A 10,262-nucleotide genomic window follows, 5' to 3' on the forward strand; every position below is an offset into this window, starting at 1 on the left:
AACTTCCTGCAAAGCTATGGTAATTAAGACTGTGTGGTCTGGCATAAGGATAGACAGAAAGATCAATGGAATAGATTTGAAAGTCCAAAAATAAACCCATACATTTATGGTCAACTGTTTTTGACAAAGGTGCCAAGAGAATTCAATGGGGAAACAGTCACTTCAACAGATGGTGCTGGGACAACTGGAAAACCACAAACAAAAGAATGAAAATGGACCCCTATCTCATATCATATACAAAAACTAACTCAAAGTGGATCAATGACCTAAATGTAAGAGTTAAAACTATAAAACTCTTAGAAGAAAACATAGGTGTAAATCTTCCTGATTTTGGGGTAGGCAATGGTTTCCTAGACATCACATCAAAAGCATAAGCAAAAAAGAAAAAATAATCAGACTTCAGCAAAATAAACAACTTTTGTGTTGCAAAGAACACTATCAAGAAAGTAAAACAGGGATGTAGTGTAAAGCATAGTGACTATAGTCAATGATATTGTATTGCATATTTGAAAAGTGCTGGGGGCTGGCCCAGTTACATTTGTGTGCTCTGCTTCGGCAGCCCAAGGTTCACAGGTTCGAATCCTGGTCATGGATCTTGTACCGCTTGTCAAGGCATGCTGTGGCAGCATCCCACATAAAACAGAGGAAGATTGGCATGGATGTTAGCTCAGCAACAATCTTCCTCAAGCAAAAAGAGGAAGACTGGCAACAGATGTTAGCTCAGGGCCTGTCTTCTTCACAAAAAAAGAAAGAAAGGTGCCAAAGGAGTACATCTTAAAAGTTCTCAACATAAGAAAAAAAATTTTGTAACTTTGTACGATGACTAGACTTATTGTGCTGATCATTTCCCAGTGTATACAAATATTGAATCATTATGTTGTACACCTGAAACTAATATAATGTTATATATCAATTATACCTTAATAAAAAAAAGAAAGTGAAAAGATAACCCACACAATGGGAGAAAATATTTGCTAATCATATATCCGGTAAGGGTTAATATCCAGAATATATAAAGAGTTCCTACAACTCAACAATAACAAAATACTCAGTTAAAAAATGGGCAAAGGATTTGAATAGACATTTCTCCAAAGAAGATTACAAATAGCAGATGCTCAACATCATTAGCCATCAGCGAAATGCAAATCAAAACCACAATGAGATACATCTTCACACCCACTGGGATGGCTATAATGAAAAAGTCAGATAATAACAAGTGTTGGTGAGGATGTAGGGAAATTGGAACCCTCATACACTACTGGTGGGAATGTACAAAGGTGCAGCTACTTTGGAAAATAGTCTGGCAGTTCCTCAAATGATTAAACATAGAGTTACTACATAATCCAGCAAATTTACTCCTACGTATATAGCGAAGAGAAATGAAAACATATGTCCATATAAAAACTTGTATGTGAATGTTCATAGTAGCATTGTTCATAATAGGCAAAAAGTGTAACAACCTAAATGTCTATCAACTAATGAATGAATAAACAAAACGTGGTATATTCATACAATGGAATATTATTCAGCAATAAAAAGAAACAAAGTACTTATCTATGCTACAACACAGATGAACTTTGAAAACATTATGGTAAGAGACAAAAGCTAGATGCAAAATACCACATAGTTTATGATGCCATTTATATGAAATATCCAAAATTAGCAAACTTTTATAGAGAGAGGAGATTAGTGGTTTCCAGGGACTAGGGGAAGCGGGGAATGGGGAGTGACTGCCAGTGGGTATGGAGTCTCTTTTTGAGGTCATGAAAATGTCCTAGAATTAAATAGTTGTGATGGTCACACAACTCTGTGAATATACCAAGAAAACTGAATTGTACATTTTAAAAGGATGAATATTATGATATATGAATCATATCACAATAACAAATTCCATATAAAATATATTAACCTTCAAGGAGAAATACAGCTCTCACTGGACCAGGACTGTATTATTTGCAGGCCTACACTGGAAGCTGACCAGAAGGTAGCTTGGAGAACACGGAAGGCCAGTTGACTACTTCACGATATATCCACTCTCTATATATCTAACTCTCCTCACCACCTCACACGCCCACGACAGAAAGATCCAGTCCCAACTCCGGACTCTGCTCTCCAGCCTCACTGGCTTTCTTTGAAGTCCCCAGATTCACACAGCCACACTCTAACTTCTGGGTCCAGGTCTTGTTTCTCTTTATCTGAGGACATGAGTGTGACCATTTGATTCACGCTGCCTCCTCTGAGGTCACCAGCATCTCCGGAGCTCCCTGTGGGTGCTGTGCCTAGCGTGGTCCTGGCAGAGCAGGAGCTCAGCATATGTTTCCAGAGTGACCCGGAGTTAGGGAGAGCCTTGTTGGGGAAACCCCATTTACGGTGAGGCCAGAAGGACCCATGGGAACTGTCAGCTAGATGGGGGAGGGGAGAGCGCCCTGGGCAGGCACAACAGCATGTGCAAAGGCCCTGGAGAGAGAGGGCTGGTGCCTTCAAGGACTCAAGGGAGACTGAGGAGCTTGAACACTCGTGATCAAGGGGAGAGGAGGAGCAGCCATAGCAGATGGTGCTAGAGAGGCAGCTCGGGGTTTGAGGGGCTTGTGCTTTAGACACCTTTCATTGCAAGCAGCTGCTCAAACTGTTTACACACTCAAGGCGCCTCACTGGCTCTCAGCACTGCAAAGTGCTGGCCACCCCGACTCTCAGCTCTTCAGGGCTGGCTTGATCCAGCAGCTCAAAGACGTCACCCTATACTTGCTTTTTTGTCTTTCTTTCCCTGCTTTTCCATGTCAGCCTCATGCTCAGACCAGTTTTCATCATGGTGGCAAAATGCCTTTTGCTGTGGTTCAAGGAATGAACCTCACGTCTACGCATCTTAGAGTCCAGAGGGAGCTAGAAAACATCTTTCCCAGCAGCCCCGGCCCAAAAGAAGTCCCCTCCACTGTCGTTGGATTATAGGCCCACCTTGTGGGATTATGCTGATCAGTGTGGGCCTGGCCACCTGCCCTACCCCAGGCCCAGTGGGTCAGCACCTGGGCCAGTGGGTACCCAAGAATGATCAGGGGAGTGCCGAGACAACAGAGAAGGGTCAGGGGAGGCAACCACAGGAGCCAGAAAGCGCCAATTGCTAATTTCATTTCCTCATCTATGCGGGGTATCCTCTCTACTTTGTGGGGTTGTAAAGAATGGAGAGGTTCAAGCACGACAGTAAAGTGCTGCCATCATCACTGGGGTGCCGTGGCCGGTGTGACCTCAGGCAGAATGTCCCCCCTGGAGCTGTTTCCTCTTCAGTGAAAGGAAGGGCCAGGTCACCTGGCGATCACCAAGCCCCTTTTCCCCTCTACCCGAGGTCCTGGTCTCTGAAGGGAGGCGCAGGGGCCTGGGGTGGCCAGCAGGTGGCAGCGCCGAGGCGCATCCTGGTTCAGGCACAGCCCGGGAGTCTGAGGTCCAGCTGGGTGAGGGCAGCTGGGCCTCTCCAGCCAGGTCCTACAGGGTCTGCGCTTTCTCCGGAACTCTGCCTCTCAGGTGGCAGCAGGCCGGCTTCATGGGCATGCAACCCACTCGTAGAAGGGTCCTGGGATTGGTTTAATGCTCTGCTGTTGCCATCTTGAAACCTTAATCATTGCTGCACAGGAGCCCTGCATTTTCATTTCGCACTAGGCCCCCGAATGGTGGTGCTGGGTGGCAGGACTCATACTGCCTCAGGACCCCGGACACTGCTATCTCCCGGAAGCATCCTGGACCCTTCCCTTTGCTGGGCCTTTGCTCAGCCTTCCCAGGGCTCCTGATCACGCTGGCGACAACCGGAAGTGGACTATCAACAGGAACAAGTGAAGCTGACTGTACTAGAAACGAATAACATGGCACCCCTGAGGACGCAGGGAGCCCTCACCCAAGCAACTTGAGAACAGAGTATCTGACGCCAAGATTGGAGGAAAAGCTGCACAGTATTGTACCCTGAAGAGCAGGTTTGTTTCTCACAGAGGTGAGAGTCAGAAATTCAGAAACTGCTGATGTGTATTCTAGCACCGAGCAAATAAGTAAATATATTGTGACTAATGAGAGCCCGATTTCTCGCTGTCAGAAAAATGAGTTAAAAATAAGGAAAGGGGGTAGGCTAGAACAAACACTGGTGTTGGACTGGAATGGGAGGCACGTGTGAACTCGTGGTCTTCAAAATTCATACAGATAGAGACACAGCTTTAGATATGTGTGGGTGGGTACGTACATTTCCTAACTCTGTCCACTGAGAGGGCGGAAGGTCGTAACCTCCACACCAATGAACTCACCCAGCGCCTGGGTCTTGGTGTCTAATGTCATTCTTCAATAAAAGGCACCAAGATTCCTTGGAGAAATGGCTATTTCCAGGGCTACAGCAAGGAAAGTACTAGATGATCCTCCAACATCTTGTGGTAGAAGGTAAGGAAGGGCTCAAATAACAATGGGGACATACGAGGACATGTCAATGGACACAGGAGGCAACTTGAATGGGCTCCCATGCCAAATCTGGGACAATGGGACAGCCAAAACAAATAGTGACAGTAATGGATTAGAACCCACAGAATAAGAACCTGTAGAATCAAAGAAGAATCTGTGAGTGCATACTGATAATAAATACTTGGAGGAATGAATAAATAAATAAATGAGGGTGAAGGGAAGGGCCTTCCTCATGGCAGAATTTCAACCGAATAAACGTAGAATGAGGAGGGGGCCAGCCCAGTGGCATAGTGGTTAAGTTTGCATGCTCTGCTTCAGCAGCTCAGGGTTCGTGGGTTCAGATCTGGGGCATGGACCTACACACCACTCATCAAGCCGTGCTGTGGTGGCACCCCACATACAAAATAGAGGAAGATTGGCATAGATGTTAGCTCAGCAACAATCTTCCTCAAGCAAAAAGAGGAGGATTGGCAACAGATGTTAGCTCAAGGGCAATCTTCTTCACCAAAAAAAAAAAAAAAAAAAAAAGAATGAGGAAAATTGAGAACCACCATTTGGTAAATACGCCAGTAATAACTGTTTCAGGCAAGAATCAGCAATAGATGCTAAAAAAAATGTAGGGAAAAAGTAGGATAAGAAACAGGATATTTAGAGAGTCTCAAATATCTCCCCATAAGATAATTACAAATACGAGTGATTTTATAATGAAGAAACCTGATAGAAATCATCTCAACCAAATGATCAAAGTTAACATCCCCAGGAATGGGGCAAACGGACATCACGTGCCTCCTGATACGATGCACTGAGAAGGATACAACATTTTGGAGGTAAGAATATCACACAAATGGAAACAAAACAAGGAGTGAGAGAGGTTGACTGTAGGATAGGTGGTCACTCTAAGACGGGTCAGGAGAGGTTCTGTGAGGTGGCAACATTTAAGCTCTGACCTGAGTGGTCGGAAGATCTGGAGAGGATCATTCCAGAAACGGGCACAGCTGTGTCAAAGAACTCAAGGCACAGAAAGAAGGCAAGGATCAGGCATGCAATGAGGAGCAAAGTGGAAAGAGCAAAGAGAAGGAAGACAGGAGAGTCCCTCTTAAGAGAGCTTTGTAGTCATGGTAGCTGAGGATTTGGGGGGATTTTTTCCCCAATTTTTTTTATTGTAGTAGCATACATATAATGGAATTTACCATCTTAAAGTGCTTTTTTTTTGTGAGGAAGATTGTCGCTGAGCTAACATCTGTGCCAATCTTCCCCTATTTCATGTGGGATGCTGCCACAGTGTGGCTTGATGAGCTGTGGTAGGTCCATGCCCGGGATCCAAACCCACGAACCCTGGGCTGCCAAAGCAGAACACGCAAACTTAACCACTATGCCAGCAGGCCGGCCCCCCATCTTAATTATTTTTAAGTGTACAGTTCAATGGTATGAAATATTCATAATATTGTGAACTATCACCATCATCTGTCTCCAGAACTCTCTTCATCTCGTAAAGCTGAAACTCTACACCCATTAACTAACTCCCCATTCCCCCTCCCGGCAGACCCGGCAACCATCATTCTACTTTCTGTTTCTATGATTTTGATTACTCTCAGTATCTCATATAAGTGGAATCATACTGTATTTGTTTTTTTGTTGCTGGCTTATTTCACTTAGCATAATGTGCTCAAGGTTCATTCATGGTGTAGCATTCATCAGAATTTCCTTCCCTCTTAAGGCTGAATAACATTCTATTTTATTTATATACCACATTTTGCTTATCCATTCATCCGTTGATACACTTTTGGGTTGCTTCCACAGTTTTAGCTACTGTGAATATGGGTGCACAAATATCTCTTTGAGACCCTGCTTTCAATTCTTTTGGGTACAGACCCAGAAGTGGAATCGCTGGATCATACGGTAATTCTATTTTTAATTTTTTGCGGAATCACCATACTCCTTTCCACAGCAGTGGTACTATTTTACACTCCCACCACAGTGCACAAGGATTCTAATTTCTCCGCATCCTCTCCAACACTTGCTGTTTTCTGTTTTTTGCTGTTGTTTTTGTTATAGCAGCCATCCTCATGAGTGTGAGCTGGTATCTCGTGGTGGTTTTGATTTGCATTTCCCTAATGATCAGTGATGTTGAGCATCTTTTCATGTGCTTATTGGTCACTTGTACATCTTCTTTGGAGAAATCTCTATTCAAGTCCTTTGCCTATTTTTTAATTTGGCTGTTTGGTATTTGTTGTCGAGTTAGAGAAGTCTGGGTGTTATTGTAAATGATGTAGGAAATCACTGGGGAATGTTAAGCGGGGGAGTAATTTGACCTGAGTTGGGTTTATTTTTTGGTCACTCTGACTGTTGGGTGGAGAATGTTTTGACAGCAGAGGGATTATCCACGGAGAGACTGGACACAGGGAGACCAGTTAGGGAGCTTTCACAGAAGTTCAAGCAAGAGATGATGATGGTCCCAACCACAGTATAGTGTTCACTGCTAACGGAGGAGCAGAGAAGTGGAAAGATTCAAAAGCTTAGCTAAGTAGTATAATCAACAGGATTTAGCAACTCGATAGAAATGGGAAATGAGTACGTGGAAGGAGTCCAAGATGACGCCCAAGTTTCTGCTTGAGCCAGAAGCCGGGTGGATGGTGGTACCATTCACTAAAATAAAGAAAACCAGGGGAGAATTGGTTTAGGTGTTGGGGAGAGAAATGATGAATCCCATCAACACCATACATGGAAAGGGTCTGTGGGATATCCTAATGGGGGGTCCCGCAGCTTACAGGCTGGCATTTAGAAGGAAGTCCTGGGCTGGAGATTCCACTCTGGAAGCCTCTGCACATATCTGAAGCCAGGAGACTAGACGGAATCACCCAGCGAACACATACAGAACAGAGGATCTTAACCTGGAGATCAAGGTGGGCTTCTGGGATCTGGGCACCTCCTGAAAGTGTAATAATAATCCACACGTGGGCACACATGCAATTCTTAGGAGAGGGATGAAAACTCTTACTGATGCTCCAAGAGATCTTTGACTGCCCTCCCCTTTCCCCTTCCCTCAAAAAGATCAAAAGCCACTGATAAGTTATGGAGGGAAGAAGTCATTGGAGGAACACCAACATTTAAGGGACAGAGGGGTGGGAAAGGCTGAAAAGCAGCACTCAGAGAGGACAGAGAAGAATGAGGTCAGTGGTGTCAAATGTTGCAGAGATTAAGATGAGATCTAAAAAGCGTCTAGGAGCCTTTGTCACAGAGGTCCTTGGTGTCCTCATGAAGAGTTTCAGCAGGACAGTGGGGGTGGGGCACCTCCATCACAGGTGCGCAGAGGAATTGCAGGTGAACTGCAGATGTGAAACTGGGAGACTATTCCAAGATACACTTGGCTGTGAAAGGAAGGAGAGCAGGAGAGAAGGCAGACGTGGGCTGAGACTGTTTTGGCTTCTTTGGACAAGATGGCAGCATCAACAGAAGGCCAGCAGCAGCAGAGACTGGCTAGAGGCTCATCCATCCCACTCCCTCTTCCTGGACGCACAGCTGCAGTCCGTTTCCCAGCACCCCCCGGGGCTAGAGGTGTGGTCATTTGACCAAGTTCTAGCCAAAAGCAGTGGTGAAAAGTCCCCAGATTGGATCCTCCTTGTTCTTTTCTGTCCGTTTGCTAAATGAAGAGCTTTCCAATGACCCAGAACAGGATAGAGGCACAAAATGGAGGGAGCCTGGGTCCCTAAATGATGGCGTGAAAGGCTATCTGACCTACAACACCCACTCTGAACTGTGGCACGAATGAGAAATAAACGTTTACTCTATTGAGCTACTAAGAATTTGGGGTCCACCCATTACAGGAGCTAGAGTTAACCTAATACACCAGTTAAATAAATCCTTGTACATCCATACGACACTACAGCTGCAAAAGCAAACGAAGCATCTCTTTGTTATTGATGTGGAATGATCTCCAAGATACTTTAAATGGAAAAAGAGGTACAGGAGAATGTGTATAACCTGGTAGTTTTTTGTGTAAAATTTAGGTGGGAAAAAGAATGTAAACATAATTCTTTGTCTGTGCACAATAGTGGAAGGACGCAAGAAATCAATAATATTGGTTACAAGAAGCTGGGTGGCTAGGGGACGGGTGGGAAACCCTTCAATTTGTACCTGTTGAATTTCGAACCATGTCAATATGTGTCCTGATTTAAAATTTTTGTTCTAATTACAAAATTAAAGGAGTATGTCAGAGATGTGGGGATGTTTAAATATTCGTGAAGGGGCCAGTACAAATAAAAATCCCAAAGGTACAGACAGATAGAGAATGGAGGAAAGCCCTGGAGAGGCAGGAGATGGAGACTGGAGCACGGGGGTGGGACCTGCCATGGGCACGAAGAAGGTCCCTGAGGACAGGGAGGGAGGATGCTGGAGATGTGCAGACCCAGGCAAGTGTGTAAATGCCAGCAGGAAGGTGGGGCAGAGGTTCTTCTCAAATGGCTTTTATTTAGGAGGTGATGGTACCGAGTGAGACTAAGTGGTAGATTTGATTTGACTCGTGGGGAGGAGACCGCATGGACAAGGGGACAAGAGAATGGAAGCCTTTCAGGACTGCAGCCATGAATTTAGAATCAGACCCCGCCCTAAGGCTCGCCCCATCTCCCTCCGTGCCCTGCAGAGGCTGTTCCGAAGGCTGAGTGTCTTCACACTCACTGGTGGTCTCAGGCCCCCTGCTGGGAGGCTGTGCTGAGGATCAACAGATACCATGTGCCCCTCCCTCCCTGGGCAGCAGGGTGTTTCTCTGGCCTTCGCAGAGCCTGGAAGAACACAAGAGGCATCCCACATCTGGGATCAACCCTCTGGCTCATGTGATGCAGAGGCCCATCAGTGCACACCTGACGGTACCAAATGGCCTCCACCTTGAGCTGGGAAGACTGACAGACGTTTAGGATTTACTGTTACATGGGGGAGTGAGGGAGAGGGGAGCAGAATACAAAATGGTCCATACAAAATGCACTCAGTCGTATACAATGAGCACAGAAAACTGACAGAAAGAAAACATGCCTACATATTTATGGGGGTTATCTCTGGTTGTTGACATTATAGGCTGTTCCCTCTATTTCTTTATAGTTTGCAAATGTTCCACAATAAGTATCTATCACTTTTATAATTAGACTAATTTTTTAGACTACAGTTTCTGTGACAGTGAGCAGTCAGGTCCCAATGTCACAGAGCAAAAACACCCTTCGGGTCACAGACTTCTTTAAGATTCTGATGGCGGCCATGGGCCTTCTCCCTGGAAAAATGCTCATAAGCTCTTACACACGTCGACACCCCATTCTGCATCCCCTTGGCTTGGCCCAGATGCCAAGGGAATGCCCATCCTTGCCTGTAAGAGGCAGAATGGCTCTGGGGCCAGCCACGAGTAACTATAAGCTGACCAACAATGTTGAAATGTCAAAAGAAATGTGTAAATCCGAAATGGAAGCAGCGAAAAAGCAGCCCAGAGGCCAGTATTGGCTGTGCCGCCCCAGCTCTGTCCAGGGGACCAGGCAAGGGGGCTACTCTGGCCTGAGCCCCACCACCATTGTGGCAGGTCTGTCATCCTTGGGGACAGGGCTGTACTAAACATCCGGACATTCTATTGATCCAGCTGACTCTCTGGTTCCCATCCCTGGTTCACAAGTGCCTTTAGGAAAAACGTGGCTGCTTTTAGGGTAGAGGTTTATAAACTTGAATAACTCTAAGGGCCAGCAAGGCAAAGCATGGGAAAAATAAACTGCCAGGGGATAACCACCTTTATTTTTTATGTTCTAAGGTACAAACATATGATGTCAGAGATTGTACTTTAAATTTGACATTGAAAAAATATAATT

This window comes from Equus przewalskii, chromosome 5 (genome assembly GCF_037783145.1).
Source record: "Equus przewalskii isolate Varuska chromosome 5, EquPr2, whole genome shotgun sequence".
Lineage (NCBI taxonomy): Eukaryota > Metazoa > Chordata > Mammalia > Perissodactyla > Equidae > Equus > Equus przewalskii.